The 17516-nt window shown below is 39.2% G+C and overlaps 1 long non-coding RNA gene across 1 annotated transcript in view; it reads left to right on the top strand.

Annotated features, from left to right (window-relative positions):
* Nucleotides 1-6049: 6049 nt before the first annotated feature.
* The window catches only part of LOC131277941 (uncharacterized), a 51792-nt gene continuing 40325 nt past the window's right edge, over nucleotides 6050-17516 (top strand). Inside the window, exon 1 of the long non-coding RNA XR_009185011.2 lies at nucleotides 6050-6118. This is a non-coding gene — a long non-coding RNA (uncharacterized lncRNA). The remainder of the gene's footprint in view (nucleotides 6119-17516) is intronic.

The following is a 17516-nucleotide window of genomic DNA, read 5'->3' as shown; positions in this document are numbered from 1 at the left end:
GGCATTTCATTAATGTCCAAACCTGATCCCCATCCATAGCTATTTGTCTTCTCCTATTCATCCATTGAAATTTGGCTGAGCAAACATCATTTGGAAAGATTTTCATGACATCCCATCTTGCCCCACTGTAGCCCTGAACACTCGCTCCCCTAAAGTTACGTCATCAAATGTTCCTCTCCTCTGTGATCCTACAGCACCTATTATACTTGACACTTTATATTGAAATTCACTGTTGGCTCCACTCTAAAAGTAACTTCCCAGAGGTCAGGACTGTACAGTTATAGTTTAATTCCCACATAATGCTGAACACATAGTAGACATTCAATAAAAGTTGTATGCATTGGAATAAATCACCTCATAAATTTGAAAATAGTGAAATATTTTATATGGAAGGAAAGTTTTGTACTTAATATTTTTCTTCTTAATTCAACTAGGGTGCCTCAAACAGTGGAATCCAATAAATGATTTGAAGGCATTGTACGATGTGCTCTCACATAGGATTTTCAATTTGTACTTGATAGCTCAGAGACTAAAACATTTCCTTTATGAAAATTGCCCATTTTACTCAGTCAGATTCTGTTTAAAATATGACTTCCCATAGTAGCTCTAATCCATTATGCACTTAAAAGTAAACAATATAAAGAACGATTTTATATCCCCTTGTCGATGTGGGAGGAGTGGAGAGTGTGGGGAGTGAGGTATATGAGAACCTCATATTTTTTAATGTAACATTTTATGTGATCTATGTGTCTTTAAAAAAAGAACCATTTTAAAGCTACTAATAAGGAAAAGTAGAGAAATAATATCATTATTTAGTGAATATCTGTGTCAGCATCGTCCTCATGGAATTACAAGGATTTCTTCAGTCCTTAGTCTCAGAAGATCAATAGAGAACCTAGGGTTGATTTTAACAAGGTCTGAAGAACTGCCTAGCTTCCTTTAATGACTGTGTAGGAGTTTGATAAAGTTATGAATTCCAAGATTATGTTTGTAAACTGGTCTGTACCTGGGCATGATTAAATTATGATTAGGGCTTTGACTGGGCCACTTCAGTAGGGTGTTGAGTCCCTGACCCTTGGTGGGTGGGACTCACAGATAAAAGACATGGCAAAGGCCAGAGTTGGAGGGGTTTTAATGCTGGAGTTGTGATGTTGGAGTCTGATCCTAAAGTCTTAAGCTGGAGCTCTAGGAAGTAAGCACACAGAGGAAAGAGAAGCAAGAGCTGGGAAGAGAGGAACCCAGGAAGCCTGAACCCTGGCATTCATCTTGCTGAGGAAATAGACTTGATGAGGGAAATAACATATGCTTCATGGCATGGTATCTGTAAGCTCCTATCCCAAATAAATATTCTTTATAAAAGCCAACAGACTTCTGGTACTTTACCTCAGCACCCCTTTGGCTGACTAATACAGACTGCTATCTATTACCTAAACTGGAGTGTAGCATACACTAACATAATCTACCTGTCATGATAGATTTATACTCAACTTTCTGTCTGATTTACATTGCATATAACAATTTTGTTTGCTGCATTTCACTGCTGCAGTAAGCATTTGACCAGAATTGCTGTTAGAACATTTTGCATTGCAACTTGATTTTTGTGTAGAGTGGGAAGCAATGTGGAATATTTGTGATGTATATCGAACTTAAGCAAATTATTTTTAAGGGTGAATGCTACCAGTTTCCCACAGTTGTCCAAGAGCATATGTTCAAGTGCTTTTCACCCAATGTAGAAGGATATGAACTTGAGCCCACACTGCCATAACCATTAAGACAGGACTGATTCTCAAACACTTGGAATTACTCTCAAGTTTATCACTTGTGCTTAATAATTATATAACTTTGTTTTCCAGACTTGTCACTCCCCTCTCAAATAAAGTTTGCATAAATCCATGCTAACTCCTCCCTTACTTTGGAATTAATTATAGAATTTATAAAATGCCCCTAAAATATCTTTCCAAGTGTTATTTTTTTAAAAGATTTATATATTTATTTATTTCTCTCCTCTCCCCCGCCCCATTGTCTGTTCTCTGTGTCTATTTGCTGCATCTTCTTTGTTCGCTTCTGTTGTTGTTGTCAGTGGCACAGGAATCTGTGTTTCTTTTTGTTGCATCATCTTGTTGTGTCAGCTCTCCATTTGGGCAGTGCCATTCTTAGGTAGGCTACACTTTCTTTCGCACTGGGCAGCTCTCCTTACAGGGCACATTCCTTGCGCGTGGGGCTCCCCTACACGGGGGACACCCTTGCGTGGTAGGGCACTCCTTTTGTGCATCAGCACTGAACATGGACCAGCTCCACACAGGTCAAGGAGGCCCGGGGTTTGAACCGCGGATCTCCCGTGTGGTAGACGGACACCCTAACCACTGGGCCAAGTCCGCTTCCCTCCAAGTGTTATAATACACATCATAATGTATTGGGAGAGTAGATTTTAATTGAAATTAGCAGTTTGTATTTTTTTGCCTACACTGAAAGAAAACTATTAATAATTCTGCAACAAAATGACATGTACATTTATCTTTTAATAGTTTAAGGCTATTTGTCAAAATTAGGACAAATTCATGCAGTAAATTTTTGGCAGCTGATTGTGAGCCCTATCTTCAGCTGTTATCATCAGACAAATAGTAGGATTTATCTCCAAATCTCTAAGAGCAATATTAGGAAATTATATGCCTATGTAAGTATAAGTAAAAACTTAATTTTGTGTTAAAGCAGGCTAGTTTAGGAAATGAGAAGAGGAATCTGGGACTTGGCTGGAAACCATAGCTATGGAACACATGGCCATGGAATTCCAAGTGGAACACACCCCCACTCCCCCCCCAACACACACAAACACAGGGAAAGATCCTCATCAGAAGGCTGCTGGAAGAATCCCATGAGAATCCTCCACTTAGAATGAGATTTCATCCGGGATCAAGGAAAAGCCACAGATATTCTCAAGGGGTGTTATCATTGGGCCACCCCCGGGGGGAATTGATGGGTGGGTAATCAAAAGAAACAACTAGAACCCCTCCCCTGAACATTAACAAGGAGAGGAAAGAGTAATGGTTTATAAAGCAAGCACAGAGGCTACATTGCTCTCTTTCTGCCTGCACCATCCCATAAGTATAGCTGGCAACCTGTAATCTGTTATTTCCTCCCACTTTTCTACTCTCATTTTCTTAAAAAATTTATTGGCCTAACTAAACTGGCATGTTCTTAAATTCTTTTATGTTAACATAGTCAAGAACCTAGAGGAAATCCAGCAACAGTATTGGGATAATCTTGTTTGACCTAAATGTCAAGTGGATTTTTCCTGTAATAGGAGAACTAGACAAATCTAAATACGTTCGAAAATCTTGACAGATTTTCTTTATGGTATTTATTTTCATTTTATTATAAGACAAGTGTGAAGATAAAACCGTGTGATAAGTCTGTGATATTAATACTTTAGCCTCTGAAGGAAAGGTTTTATTTAACAATTAAAATGACAGTTATCAAAAATTAATATTAATACACTTTAATAATCACTTCTTTGGCTTATTATATTCTGGTAGTTATCAAGTGATTTTTGTAAGACTGTTTTCACACATTTAAGAAGTACATGTTGAAAAGAACATTGTTTATCTGTAGCTGCTGAAAGATAGATTATCAGTATCATCAAAGTTTAAATGTCATACAAAGATTAATCTTTGCATGTAACTGTGATATATTTTGGTTTTACTAAATGTTCACTCAGCCTCAGGTTCTCCTGAGCAGAGATTACAGCAGGCTGATGTTTATTTTGGTTTACAATATCCACTGCAGGCTGAAAACATGTACAATAACATAGATCCTAGGATACACATGCATATGTATGTACAGACATGTACACACCACATATAAACAAAAATTCACACATGCACCATTTTCCCATCCTTCTAGTTTCAAAGAAAACATGTCATTTTCAGAGGATTAATTAGAGTATTAGATCTCAGTATAATTAAACAATAAAGAGATGTATTTCCAGGGGAAATGAGTAGAAGGGGAACCCTTTGGATAATTATTACTTGGGGCTCTAAAGTTTAAATAACGAATGTGTTGTGATTTGAGATATTTGTGATATAACTGAATACTTGATATTTTTCCCCATCCATGTTCATAATATTTGCAATAAATACCATAAACGTTTAAAACAGTGCTATTTCAAAATTCCTTTCATAAATTTATGTGAATATAGTTTGTAATGTTAATTAGTGGTATTATTTCACATCCTTTCATGATTTCCTAAACAGGTTCTGCAAAAAATAGTTACTTAACAAATCCATACTGGTCCTTTGGCTGTCGTTCTCTATTTGTTGCCATGGCAGAATGGTTTTGATTTACCTTGGGTAATTTTAGATAGCATAATTCATTTTTCCCTAGTCCATCTGCACATTTGATTTAACATAGAACTCTGTTCAACAAGGGCTTAAAAACAGAAATACGACAAGTAATATGCTGTTGTACATCCAAAATAAATCTGAATCAAATAATCAATGCTCAATACCCTACTGGGTAAGACATCTGCACTGTACCTTTTTAGTCAACTTTCAAATTGGGAACAGAGTATTTTAGATTTTAAATGAAACCCAGAGATTCGTTCGTGTCTCTGCAATGTATTAGCCTTCTTCACCCCACTCACCACAATAATATTACTAGAATTACCCTATAAGTAACTCAAAGAACCAGCGCCAAGTGGGAAGCTATCAGAAGAATTATTATTATCCTTCCTTTCATGAAGCCATCAAAAGTAATCCCACGATGTCTCATATACTCATTAACCTCAGCCCAACACCAGACATCTAAATCACAAGGAGACTAACAATTTATTAGAGATCATTTAAATGATTGTCATGTACACTGTCAACTGATTAACATTAATATTTAGTTAGGGTGGTTTTCACATTGCTTTATGGTAAGTCTATAGGCAGATCAGATAAACTATATAAAACTAAAGTAAAATTTTCTTCAAATAAACATGTGGAGTGTGATTAAATGTGTGACTCCTCTAACAAGGAAAATCGGAAATTTGCAGAAAATACTAACAACACTTATAATAAATGCAAATAGCCTTAATCTATAAAAAGCTAATTCAAATTAAAAATGGCATAGGCTATAAGTAGGCAATTTGAAAAGATGAAATGAAAGGATGATAAATACATTAAAACATATCCTTCCTCTTCTGTGGTCAAAGAAATGTATGTTAGGATGAAATACTTTCGCAACTGTTATGAGATGTGTTGTGTCCCCCCAAAAGATATGTTGATGGTCTAATTGCCTTCAGAATGTAAACTTACTTGGAAATAAGGTCCTTACAGATGGAATTAGGCAAGTTAAAAGGAGGTCATACTATAGTAAGGTGGGCCCTTAATCCAATACCACTGGTATCTTTTTAAGAAGAGGAGAGTAGACACAGAGTCAGAGAGAGGAGATGACCATGCGACCCACAGACATTGAATTCTACTACTCAAGAACTCAAAAGACTGCCAGAAGCCAGGAGAGAGGCATGGAACTTTGCCCTGCCAGCTCCTAGATTGCAGACTCCTTAAGACAGACACTCAGTGTGAGATATTTTGTTACAAAGCAGCACTAGGAAAACAAAAGAGTGGTCTTTCAGATTGGTAGAGATTTCAAAGACAAAAAAATCTCCTGTGCTTGGAAAGTATAGACAAATGGACTTTTTATAATCTCAGTTTGTACTTTAGAAAATCTGTAATTGTACATTATTTCTTTGTCCTTTAGAATACAATCAAGGAAGATATCATCCCTCTCTCAGGGTTTCATGAGAAGAAATAAGAGTAACTTCTAGGTCTTGAAGGTGCTTCTGGCTACCTCTGAGAGGTCTGGAGAATGTGTATGAATCTGCTTAGACACTTAAAAAGGCCATGCTCTCTTTCTGTCTTTGCAATCTCTTTGTAGAATGCCTGAGTTGCATCATATTCTGGCTTAATGCTTTTTCAAAAATAAAGAAAGTTGTTTTAGAGTTGTGGAGAGACTTTCTGGTTTGGGAGATTTTAGTTTTTAAATATATTTCCTAACTATTTTGCAACAGGCATTGAATTGGCCCTCAGTTCCTGAATTAAGAAGACCTGCTGATAATCAGTATCCACACAATAGTCAGGTAAGAGACCCTCAGTGGTAAAAAGTCTCCTTTCTAAACTTATTTGGAATACTAGTTGAATGGGCCACCATCTCCAAATGCAAAATTTTAATAGGGCTTAAGTCTGGTTAATATAGATACTAAGATCCCATTGTTGCTAGATTCCCTCTAGGTACTTAGTTACATTACATAAAATAATTTAAGAACATGCCAACTTATTTAGGCCAGTAGTTTATTAAGGAAATGAGAGAAGAGAATAGAAATGGGAGAAAGTAACAGGTTATAGGTTCCCAGGTATACTTGCAGGCTGGTCCAGCCATAGAAGAAAATAAGGGACAGTTTAACTTCTGCAATTGCATTTTAAACCATTAATTATTCCTCCCACTTGCTAATGTTCAGGGTAGGGGTCCCAGTTGTTTGCTCTTTTGATTGATTACCCCATCTGCTAATTCCCTGGGGGCCCAATGATAAAGTCCCTTGAGAATATCTGCAGTTTTTCCTTAATTCCAGACAATATTCTCATGGGTTCTTTCAGCATCTTTCTGGTGGGTCTTTCTCTCAGAGGATTTCCAGATGAAATTCCATGACCATGTGTTTCACAGCTGTAATTTTCTGCCTGACCCCAGATTCATCTTTTCATTCCCTGAAATAACCCGCCTCAACTTCCCCTTCATAGGGTTTTTAAATTTTTATTTAATTAATTAATTTTTTAAAATGTTACATTAAAAAATATGAGGTTCCCATATAGCCCCCACCCCCCTCACCCCACTCCTCCCACATCAACAACCTCTTTCATCATTGTGGCACGTTCATTGCATTTGGTGAATACATTTTGGAGCACTGCTGCACCATAAGGATAGTGGTTTACATTGTAGTTTACACTCTTACCCAGTCCACTCAGTGGGCCATGTCAGGACATACAATGTCCAGCAACTGTCCCCACAGTACCACCCAGGACAGCTCCAAGTCCTAAAAATGCCCCCACATTATATCTCTTCTTCCCTTTCCTACCCTCAGCAGCTACCATGGCCACTTTCTCCACATCAGTGCTACATTTTCTTCCATTACTAATCACAATAGTTCCATAGTAGAATATCAGTAAGTCCACTCTAATCCATACTCTATTCCTCCATCCTGTGGACCCTGGAGTGGTTATGTCCACTCCACCTCTATATCAAGGCGGGTCTTAGATTCCACATGGATGATGGATACAATTTTCTTGCTTGCAGTTGTAGGCACTCTGGCTCCCTGGTGTGGCTGACCTTCTTCACCTTCCTGCTAGCTGGCTGGAGTAAGTTCATTAAACCAGAGGGTAGGAGTTGCAGGTCTGTTGAGGCTCAGGGCCTGGCTATCACATGGACAGTCCAGAGATTCAGGTCCCCTGAGCATACACCAAACCCCAGTGCCAACCACAGATCTGGTAAAATTAACAGGAGAGGCTTGAGTCTTGAAGGATTATGGTCACTCTTCTGTAATTACTTCTTGCTGGTTAAGGGCTGTAGGCCCTACCTGAAAAGCTGTAAAACCTTTTTGCTACTCTATCAAAATTGGGGGAAGATGAATATGGCACCATAGGTAAAGCTGGATGAAATTCCCTTATGGCTAACAAGGCATTGATTCTGGAAGAAATAAACTGAATTAGAATTTTGAAAATATATGGTTTCCCTGAAAAGATACTGAATCACAAGAAAGTCAAGGCACCTCCAAAGGCAACATTCTCCCAAAGCTGGTGGGTTTCATCTTGTAGGTTTTAAGTGCTGTTTAGGACTCTTTCAGAGTGATTTACATAAAGACACCATTCCTCCTTAAAGAACAGACATGCTCCTCCCTGTGCTACCATTAGCATGTTAAGTGCCCTGCAATTTTGCAGCACCACAGCAGCAAGAAAGTCCATTTGCTTTCTTAGAGCTTTTAAGATATAGCTAGTTTATTTTATGTGTTAGCTCTAAGAAAAGATTGTAATAGACAGCAGGGTTTGGTATAAATTGCCAATCTCAATTATCCATGGTGGTGGTTATGCCAAGACAGCTAAGAGGGGGATAAGAAGAGGCATTGCCCTTTTAATTATTGTATAGGGAAAAAATATAAGAAATGTAAACAGACAAGATTTCTTAAGGGGTGCCAGACTTGCCCTCTCCCTAGCAATAGGCATTTGGGCTGGAATTAGAGGGAATAGCTGTCTTTGACACAGGCACTACTTAGCTTTGTCTCTTGAAGAGGTATTTCAAGTCATCCAATGGTTGGCACTTGTATGTCCTGTTATGTGCTTCTTCCAGTGAATTGGTACTTCCCTGGGCAGTTGGCTTCACTTGGGATAAGTTCATTTAGCTGGCAATCCCTTTAACTTTAACAGCTGTGGGGAATGATAAAACAAACAAACAAACAAACAAAAAAACACAGAATAAGGTCCCTTCCATTTTGGCTCTAATTGAGAGTGAGGGCTGTTCTTCTGCCAGGTTTTCATGAGAACCTGGTTTCCAGGTCCTGGGTGAGGAAAGGTTGCCCATAGACCATCTTGAAGGGGCTAAGCTAAAGTGAGTCATAGCCACCTCATTTACTGTTTTCTTTCTGGTGGGAAAAAGCTTAGCCCTGGCAGGATGGCATATGGGTCTGTCAGTGCTCCCCATGGTATGAGTGGAACAGGTTTTGGAATTAAGGCTAGGGGGTAGAGCTGGATTAACCAAGTTTTTTACCAAGTGTGGGGTAATGACTGTGAGAGGTCACCCCCCAATTTAATTTGTTGCCTTGTTCAATTAAAAGGGCTATTGTCCCTCCTGCTCTCAGGTAAGGTGACTATATTAGTCAGCCAAATGGGTGCTGATGCAAAGTACCAGGAATCTGTGGGCTTTTATAAAGGGTATTTATATTGGGGTAGAAGCTTACAGTTACAAGGCCATACAGTGTAAGTTACTTCCCTCCCTGAAGTCTGTTGCCATGTTTTGGAGCAAAATGATTCAACCTTGCTCTTCCTCCCAGGACTCCATGGTCCCAGATCCTTCTATTCTCAGCTGAAGGTTACCATAAGGCCTGTCTCTTTTTCTGGGGTCATTTCTTTCTGGGCTTTTTCAGCTATCCAGGGCTCTGATTTCTTCAGTTGCAAACTTTCAGGGGAACAGCTTGCCTCTCTGCCTGGGACTCCAGCATCCAAAAGTAAACACTCTGTGTTCTTCTCCATGCATTTACTTCCATGTGAGAGTTTGTTTTATCCCCATCAAGGGGGTGGGGAGTCAACCCTGCATGCCCTGATTATGTGGTCAAATAAATGTCCTAATCTTGATTTAATAAAAACTTCTTAGTTTAATACAATCTAATACACCCAGAGGAACAGACTAGTTTACAAACACAATCCAATATCTATTTTTGGAATTCATAAACAATACCAAACTGCTACCAATGATATTCCTGCACTGTGTTATCCAGGGGTTGGAAGAAGTAAGCTACTGGTCAAGAAATGTCATCCAGTTTTTGGACAAACATTCCTAGATTGGTAGGGGATTAGTATGCCATTCTCCAAGAACTTTCTAACCATGGGATGGAGGCATTTAACAGCTTCTCTTAGAGAAGGTACTGCTTTTTCTGAGGGTAGGGCTGATTGGTATTATAAGCAGTGGAAACTGGATGAACCCAGAGGTTCCCTCATGGCATGGCAGTTTTCCCACACAATAGGATTTACTTTACTATTGATTTCCTGGGGAATAGCTGCTGCTGACATATCAAATTCTTTGTCTAGAATCATGCCTAAACACAGAGTTCCACAGGCATCTTAGATGCTTTATTCATCTAGTCAGATGCATGCCTCTAGAGTACGAAGTAAATCCCATCCCAGTAAGGGGGGAGGAGAATTCAGGGACAATTAAAAATTGATGGCTAGTCAGATGCATGCCTCTAGAGTATGAAGTAAATCCCATCCCAGTAAGGAGGTAGGAGAATTCAGGAACTATTAAAAATTGATGGCTTCTCATTAGGTTTCCTATTGTGCAGAGGAGAGACTCAATAAAAGATCTAATTTCATGTTTACCATCAACACCCACTATTGGACAGGTTCAGGGGTGGGAGGTTTGAATGACAGGTCAGAACTGACTAGCTAGCTAGCATATCAATTAAAAAGTAACCTCTTTACCTGCCATGACAAAGGTCACCTGGGCTCTTCCAGTTCAATGTTCCATGGAGTTGTCCAAAGAACCACTTTTTGCCCCAGACCTCCTCAATGTCTCCCAGCAGCTATTGCCCTGGTTTGTGCTTCACCCTCGCCTTTGGGATTAGGTGCACTCCTGAGACGAATGGCCTGTTTTCCCAGGTCATCAGGAAAGCATCAGGAGCTCCTTATGGGGCTGCAGTGGTTTAGGGCAGTCTTTTTTCCTAGTGGCCAAGCTCTCCAAGTTGGAGCAGGACCTTGATGCTTTGGAACCTGAGCTGGGGTGACCCTGAGGTGGCAGGACACTGCCCATGGTGACTGCCACAAGGTAAGACCCTTTCCTGTCTCTTCTTACCTTCCACTCCTCTATGGCCCCTTGAGGGTGTCAAAGACGGAAAAACCTACCTCTAAAGAAGAAAATTGCTCTGTTTTTTACATTCAGCTACCTCTGCCAGGGAGAAAGTAACATAGACTCTAATTTTTTCTGTGTGTTTATTTGTTACTTCCTTTATTAGGTAGAAGTTGTTTTGGGGTCCTCTGATAAGGTGAAAAGGTGCTCCACTCCTAGTGACTCCCACTGGGCTGGCTATGGGCATATAAGATAGGGGTGCAGAGGCTGGAGAGGGAGAACTGAGGAGGGTATCATCTAAGACATCACCCTCCTTCTCAGTTTAATACAGCATAATCCAACCTGTAAGATCCATCTAAACTTGTGTCCTGACATAGACCCATAAAGAGTCAGACATATGGAATCTCTGACCATTTCCCTTCCTTTTTACACTGGAGGTCTAACTGCAAAATAGGGTTACAATTTAGAGTGCCATTAACAGACCATTTCTGGCCATTTTCGAGGCTATACTGCAGTCATGGTACTGCAGAAGATAAGTTTCCTCTTCAACACTTCAGTGGGCAGGGCTGTCCAGTTCTCAAGAATACACTCCAGTGGGAAGTCAGCTGGTATGCTAGAGAACACACCCATTATTCTAAGAGAAAGGAAGTACATTAACTAATCAAGCAATGAAAACAATTTTATTAGTCAAATGACCCAGCATCCCAGAGTCTGACTAAACTTTACCCTCTGAACCAAACCAAACCACTTGAGCCACCTAAGTCTCTGGGGAGGTTTGGGTTTGCTTCTCTCTGAATCTAAGCACCCAAGGGACTTAAATCTCAGAGAATGTTTGTAGTTACTCCTCTGGTTCCTGCCATCCTGGGGATCACAGAGCCCTTGCTGCCAGGTGTTCCTGGGGCCAAACTATGTTTTGGGAGATGTCTGAACCCAAAATTAAGACCATAGCACCCAATCCATATTTGTGGAAGACATTGGGAGCAGTTACCCACCAGCGAAAACCCCCAGAGCATCAGATTTTTCTTAGGAAAAGGGGCTTGAAATCCTCTTTCCTTTCTCATTTTTTCTTCACCTATTCTTACAAAGTCTTAAGAAGCAGTTTTACTTTATACCATACCTAGGAGTTTTGCAGCTAAACCAGACATTAAGCCCATTAAGAGATTAGAGATCATTTATTTCCACCTACATCCTGAGGCCCTGAAGCAATAACCTCCATGCACAGTGGGTGGGATCAAAAACTTCACTAGAAAATGCATTTTCAGTTTCGAATACATTTCAAAGCATTTTACAAACCTGAAATTAGAAATTCAATAGTAGGAAGTAGGAAAATTAAATGTGAAGTTGAGGTGAAATATGCACCCAGCCTCTTGTCCTGGATCCCCCTGGGAAAGGGAATGTGGACTGCCCCGTGGCACCCAGCTCAGCCGTGCCTACTGCTATTCTCCCACCCTAGGTGTTGGGTGTGGTTGGTAGGAATGGCAAGGTGTGGACATGCAGGGAGGTCATGCACAAGCCCCCAAAGTTTTCTGCCATCATCACCATTGCCACTGCTGGGGGAAGGGTGGCAGGAGAAGGCAGTGCCAGCCAGAACCAGAAGCAGGGACTAGTTGATAAAACAGCCATTGAGGCTGTGCCTGGAGCTTGGCCTGAGATCCCTCTGTCCTGGCAGGGTGCTTTACACCTCTACCCTGTGCCCCCATCTTCCCAGCAGGGGTCAGGTCCAACAAGCCTTGGTGCGCAGTATGGATGTGAAGGAGTCCTGTGGCCCAGCCCCTGTCTTTGGCCTGGGATTATGTCCCTTGGGGACCCATAAAGGAATCCATTTAAAATGAATAACCCAGAGAAACCACTAAAAAGTCTAATTCATAGTTAGACTCATTCAGCAGTCTTTGCAGGACTGAGGAAGATTACCTGCCTTTATAGGCTTCCTGGCTGGCTCACCAAATATATGTTGCTAGATTGCCTCTAGGTGTTTTGGCTATGTTATATAAAATAATTTAAGAACATGCCAGTTTAGTTAGGCCAGTAGTTTATTAAGAAAATGAAAGAAGAGACTAGAATTGGGAGAAAATAGAAAGTTACAGGTTCCCAGGTATACTTCCAGGATGGTCCAGGCATAGAAGGGGAAAAGGGACAATTTAACTTGTGCACCTGCTTTTTAAACCATTAATTATTCCTCCCACTTGCTAATGTTCTCAGTAGGGGTCCCAGTTGTTTGCTCTTTTGGTTGATTACTTCACCTGTCAATTCCCTAGGAGGCCCAATGATAAGGCCCCTTGAGAATATCTGGGGCTTTTACTTGATCCTAGATGATCAAGGAAAATTCTCACAGGTTCTCTAGCAGCTTTCCAGTGGGAATCTTTCAGAGGATTTTTAAGTGGAATTCCATAGCCATGTGTTTCATGGCCATATTTTTCTGCCAGGAACCAGATTTGTCTTTTCATTCCTTAAATTCACCTGCCTCACCATCAGGTTCACTATGTGGTTGGTAATTATGGGAAGTCAGGCAGGAATGCTGACTAAAGTCATTTAGAGAGTTAAAATCTTTTGTATTTGGAATGAGTATAAGAGAATCCAATCATGCAGTTTTCTAAGGATGGTGTTTTGGATTTGAATATTAATCTATCTGTTGGCATTCTCAGGCATCATTTGAAGCAAATGAATTATTGGTATTTATGGAATGAACATCATTCTAAGAATAAAGTAAAACAAAACAAAACAAAACAAAAAATCCTTGGATAGCCATAAGGAAAGTTTGAGAAAATGCAAAGGAAATACAAGAATTAAAGGCTCTTTCTCCTTTACAAATCCTTCCTCCTCTTTTCTCTGCTGTCCCTCTGTACCTTTGCTTCTCTTTACCCCTCCCTGTCTCAATCTACTTCATAGGAAGAGTAAAGTGTTTATCTCCTTTTTTTTTAAGATTTATTATTTATTTATTTCCCTCCCCTTCCCCAATCCCCCTCCCCCAGTTGTCTGCTTTCTGTGTCATTCCCTGTGTGTTCTTCTGTGACCCCTTCTATCCTTATCAGCAGCACCGGGAATCTGTGTTTCTTTTTGTTGCATCATCTTGCTGCGTCAGCTATCCGTGTGTGCGGCGCCATTCTTGGGCAGACTGCACTTTCTTTCATGCTGGGTGGCTCTCCTTAAGGGGCCCACTCCTTGTGCATAGTACTCCCCTACACAGGGATGCCCCTGTGTTGCAAGGAACCGCTTGCATGCATCAGCACTGCTAAAGTGATTATCTCTTAAATCAGGGGTTCTTAATCATTTTTGTTTCATGAACAGCTTTGCCAGTTAGGTGAAAACCACAGACCCCTTCCCAGACTGTAGCAGTAAACAGTTTTATGACACTCGACATTGGAGTTCAGAGAAAATAAAGATAATAAGTTGATTTTTAAAAATTCAAGTTCATGGATCCCCTTTAATCTTTCCATGGATCCCATGGACCCCTGGTTAAGACGCCCTGATTTAGATGGATGTTCCCCTCCTTAGTGGATTTCCTTGCAAAGAGGGATTAGGGCAGGTTAGAAATTACCTGTTCCATGTTTCTCATGACTTAACACTGAGCCCACTTCCAGTCTTATGCCAGATTTTACCTCTAAGAGTCCCTTTTCCACACTCCACAAAGGTAGGTAAGCAGGCCTGATAAAGAGACACAATCAGGAAATAACTGAGAATTTGGATAAAGTCTTTGTCTCTATATGAAGGCAGCAGGTTGGAAAGTAGCTTAAGAAAGTCACTTAAGAAAAAACAAAATGTTAAACTGTTAAATACCAATAAAGTCAAAGGAAACCAAAATGTCATATAATTCTACCTTTTTATTTTTCTCAATGTGAGGAAAACCAGCCATTCCTATTGTTGTAGCCAGCAAAGCTGATGATTTTGAAAAACTATCCAGGTCCCTCTGGGGCCAATGAAACCATAGGAATACTCATGCTTTTCTCACTAGAGTCCATTTCCTATACCTGGAGAAGACCCTCAGACATACTACACAGCATGATTTCAGTTTATAGATGGTCCCATATTCTCTCAATTGATGGAGCGAACTCTTTGGAAACCAGAGGATGGCCTGCCATGTAAAGGGTTTCCATGACTGAGAGAAGTCGGTTGTCTACCAGCCCCCAAAACTACAGAACTAATGGTACTAGAGCACCATCAATATAAGTTTCTGACCACCGTATTTAAAGACTTTCAGTTAAAAATGAGCAGGAAAAATTTTCAGCACTACATCCAGAAAACTTGTGATTAACCCATTGATTTCCATCATAGTTTGCTGAGGCTCTCGCAAACATTCACTGGTATGGATCCACACACGAATCAAAACTGAACCTTTCTTTACCTTTGTCATGGCTCTCTTTCCCACTATCCAAACTCAGGCTAAGGAAAAATTGGTAGGATGGCAAGGGCTGATAGCCTATTACTCAAATCTTAGCAGGTACTCTGTTTTAGAACATTCTAGGAATGACACAAAAAGAAAAGAAATTAAAAACTGTTCAATTAGAACTCTTTACTAAAGCAATTAATCGTTGCTCTGTCCAATTTGTGAAAAGAGCTAAGGAAGAAGGGAAAACTATATTATTATTGCAAGAAGACAGGACTTTCTGTCTTGAGTGTCCTGAATCTTGAAGACATTCTGAAGGATTCAGAAAACAGAGGAATAAAGGAATCAGAAAATCCCAGAAAGCTAGAGAATAAATTGTGAGAATAGGGATATTTGGAAATGGCAATTAGTGATACTGAAGATAATATTCTGCAATTTCCTTAGAAATTTCTTGTTTTACATCTAATAATAGATCAATACAATATGTTAATATTTCAAGTCAGCCTTGTTCCTTTTCCTACTTGTATTTCCTTTGTGGTTTCTATGTCCCTCTGACTGAGGGACTGTGCAAATTAAAGGCTACCTTAATCTGTACTCCAGAGAGTGTGTTTGTGGAGCTCTTTGTGGGTAGAGGAGTGGGGACAAGCATCTGCTTTGGTTACAATGTGCCTTCTGAAAGAAAATAGGTATGCTGGAGAGTGACTCACATACATCCTCCTGGAAAAGTACCCCAAGTAGTATCAAACTGATGCATTGTTTTGAGCCCTAGAGGATAATGGCTTTGTTTTAATTTGAGTTGTAGAACCAATAAGAATAGTTTACCAAAGGAATAAAGAATAAATTACGGCCACATGTAAGACAATATCATCTGTAAAGAGTTCAATTAAGAGAAATAAAACCAATTATAAAAGAATTAGAAAAACAAGTGATAAAGAAAAAGGGATATTTATCCAGTAAACCAGTAAAGAAGAAAGGTAAATTCCATTAAAAACAAAAACAAAGGTCAACCACTATTTAGATTTGTATGAGATCTCAATTGAGTAAATACCTTTGTTGTTCCACTAACCCCTATCGCTCCTAACCTTGCAACTATTCTGACTTCTGTCTTCGGTGCTGTCATCTGCAAAGTTTTTCTCTACATGTAGTTTATCTAAGTTCTGATCTTTTTATTTTTTTCTTTCTTTATGTTTCTCTAGCAGAGAAGTTTAAATTCTGTTGGTTTGTTTATAAAGGAGTCCAGTATTTATGGCTAAGGATTGCTCAAGATTTTGGGAGTCCTACTATTTTCTCTAGTCATTTACAGGAAAACAGAGAAATTTGTTCCAGCACAGGGATCTATAGCTATTTAAATATACAGGATTTGTTGAGAGCCTTAGAAACTAAAGAGCAGTACAGAGCTAATACTTTGGTTTTGTTACAATTCCTTTCATCACAGAGGCATAAAACCTCACTAGACAAGTTGCAATGTGGCCAAACTGAGGTAGAGGATCTAGGATATCTGTTGTCAGCTGAGGACTGCGGAGTGTTACAATCTATCAAATTTTACAGATACTAATGGCCTACTCCTTTGATAATGCATAATTGATTGTATTAATTGATGGGTTATGTACCCAAAGTGAGGTGGCCCACTTAAGACTTCCTATGCTGTGGTGACCTATTAACTTTTGGAGCTTATGTTTTGTCTGGAATTAAGTCTGCATAAGCAGAGTTAGTATCAGTTACTAGAGTTATAATTCTTGTTTCTGGATTTAAATCTATATATGTACAATATATAAATTATTTTTATAGTATTATAATATAAATTAAGTAGATAGATAGATAGATGAGAGGCAATGACTATGTATATGGTACCTGTCATGCAACAGGGAAAATTTGGAAAAATAGGAGATTTTTCACTTCTTTGGGAATGAAACTTCATGGAAATTTGCTAGCTGATTTGTTAAGAGGTTGTACAACTGCCTGTTTAGGTATCAATAATTTATTATAGAATTCAAACTGGGCAAAATGACAAAATTTCTAAAGGCAATGATTTTGCTGACAACTGGAAATGTTGTTCTTAAACCATGGTAGATCCCAAATCTAGAAGACTCACTTTTAGTAGAAGAAATTTCTTTCATTAAAAAAATAAAATTGCTTCACAGAGGAAATGGACCAATGGATTGAAATGGAGGCAAAAGGAATTGACTAGAATATGGGAATTATCTAACAAAGTAATTCCTATAATACTGAAATACTGACCCTATTTGCTTGGTTGATATTCTTGTGTCATAAAAAAACAAAATCATCAGAGTAAAAGGAAATTTTAGGAAAATAGACTTTCACTATGCCTACAAAAAACATGAAAGTATTTAAAGCATATTAAAAGATATGCTAATTGTTAATAGAGTTCTTTGCAAGCAACTCCCAAGGTAAGTATAGGAAATTTTCTTCTACTAATTTTGCCAGAAATTTGGTCTCAGATTTCATAGAATTAATGCATGCAGAAAGTAAGGGATTTTTTCTAGTAATGGTATATATGATTCCCCAAGTCTTTCCTTTCTCAAAAGTAGATGATCAGAAAATGTTAAAGTTTGTCTTACTACACAGAATTCCTACTTTTGGGATCATAGAGGAA

The sequence above is a fragment of the Dasypus novemcinctus genome, chromosome 3, assembly GCF_030445035.2.
Source record: "Dasypus novemcinctus isolate mDasNov1 chromosome 3, mDasNov1.1.hap2, whole genome shotgun sequence".
NCBI lineage: Eukaryota > Metazoa > Chordata > Mammalia > Cingulata > Dasypodidae > Dasypus > Dasypus novemcinctus.
Note: the sequence above shows the minus strand (reverse complement) of the source record. Positions and strands in the feature narration are given on the sequence as shown.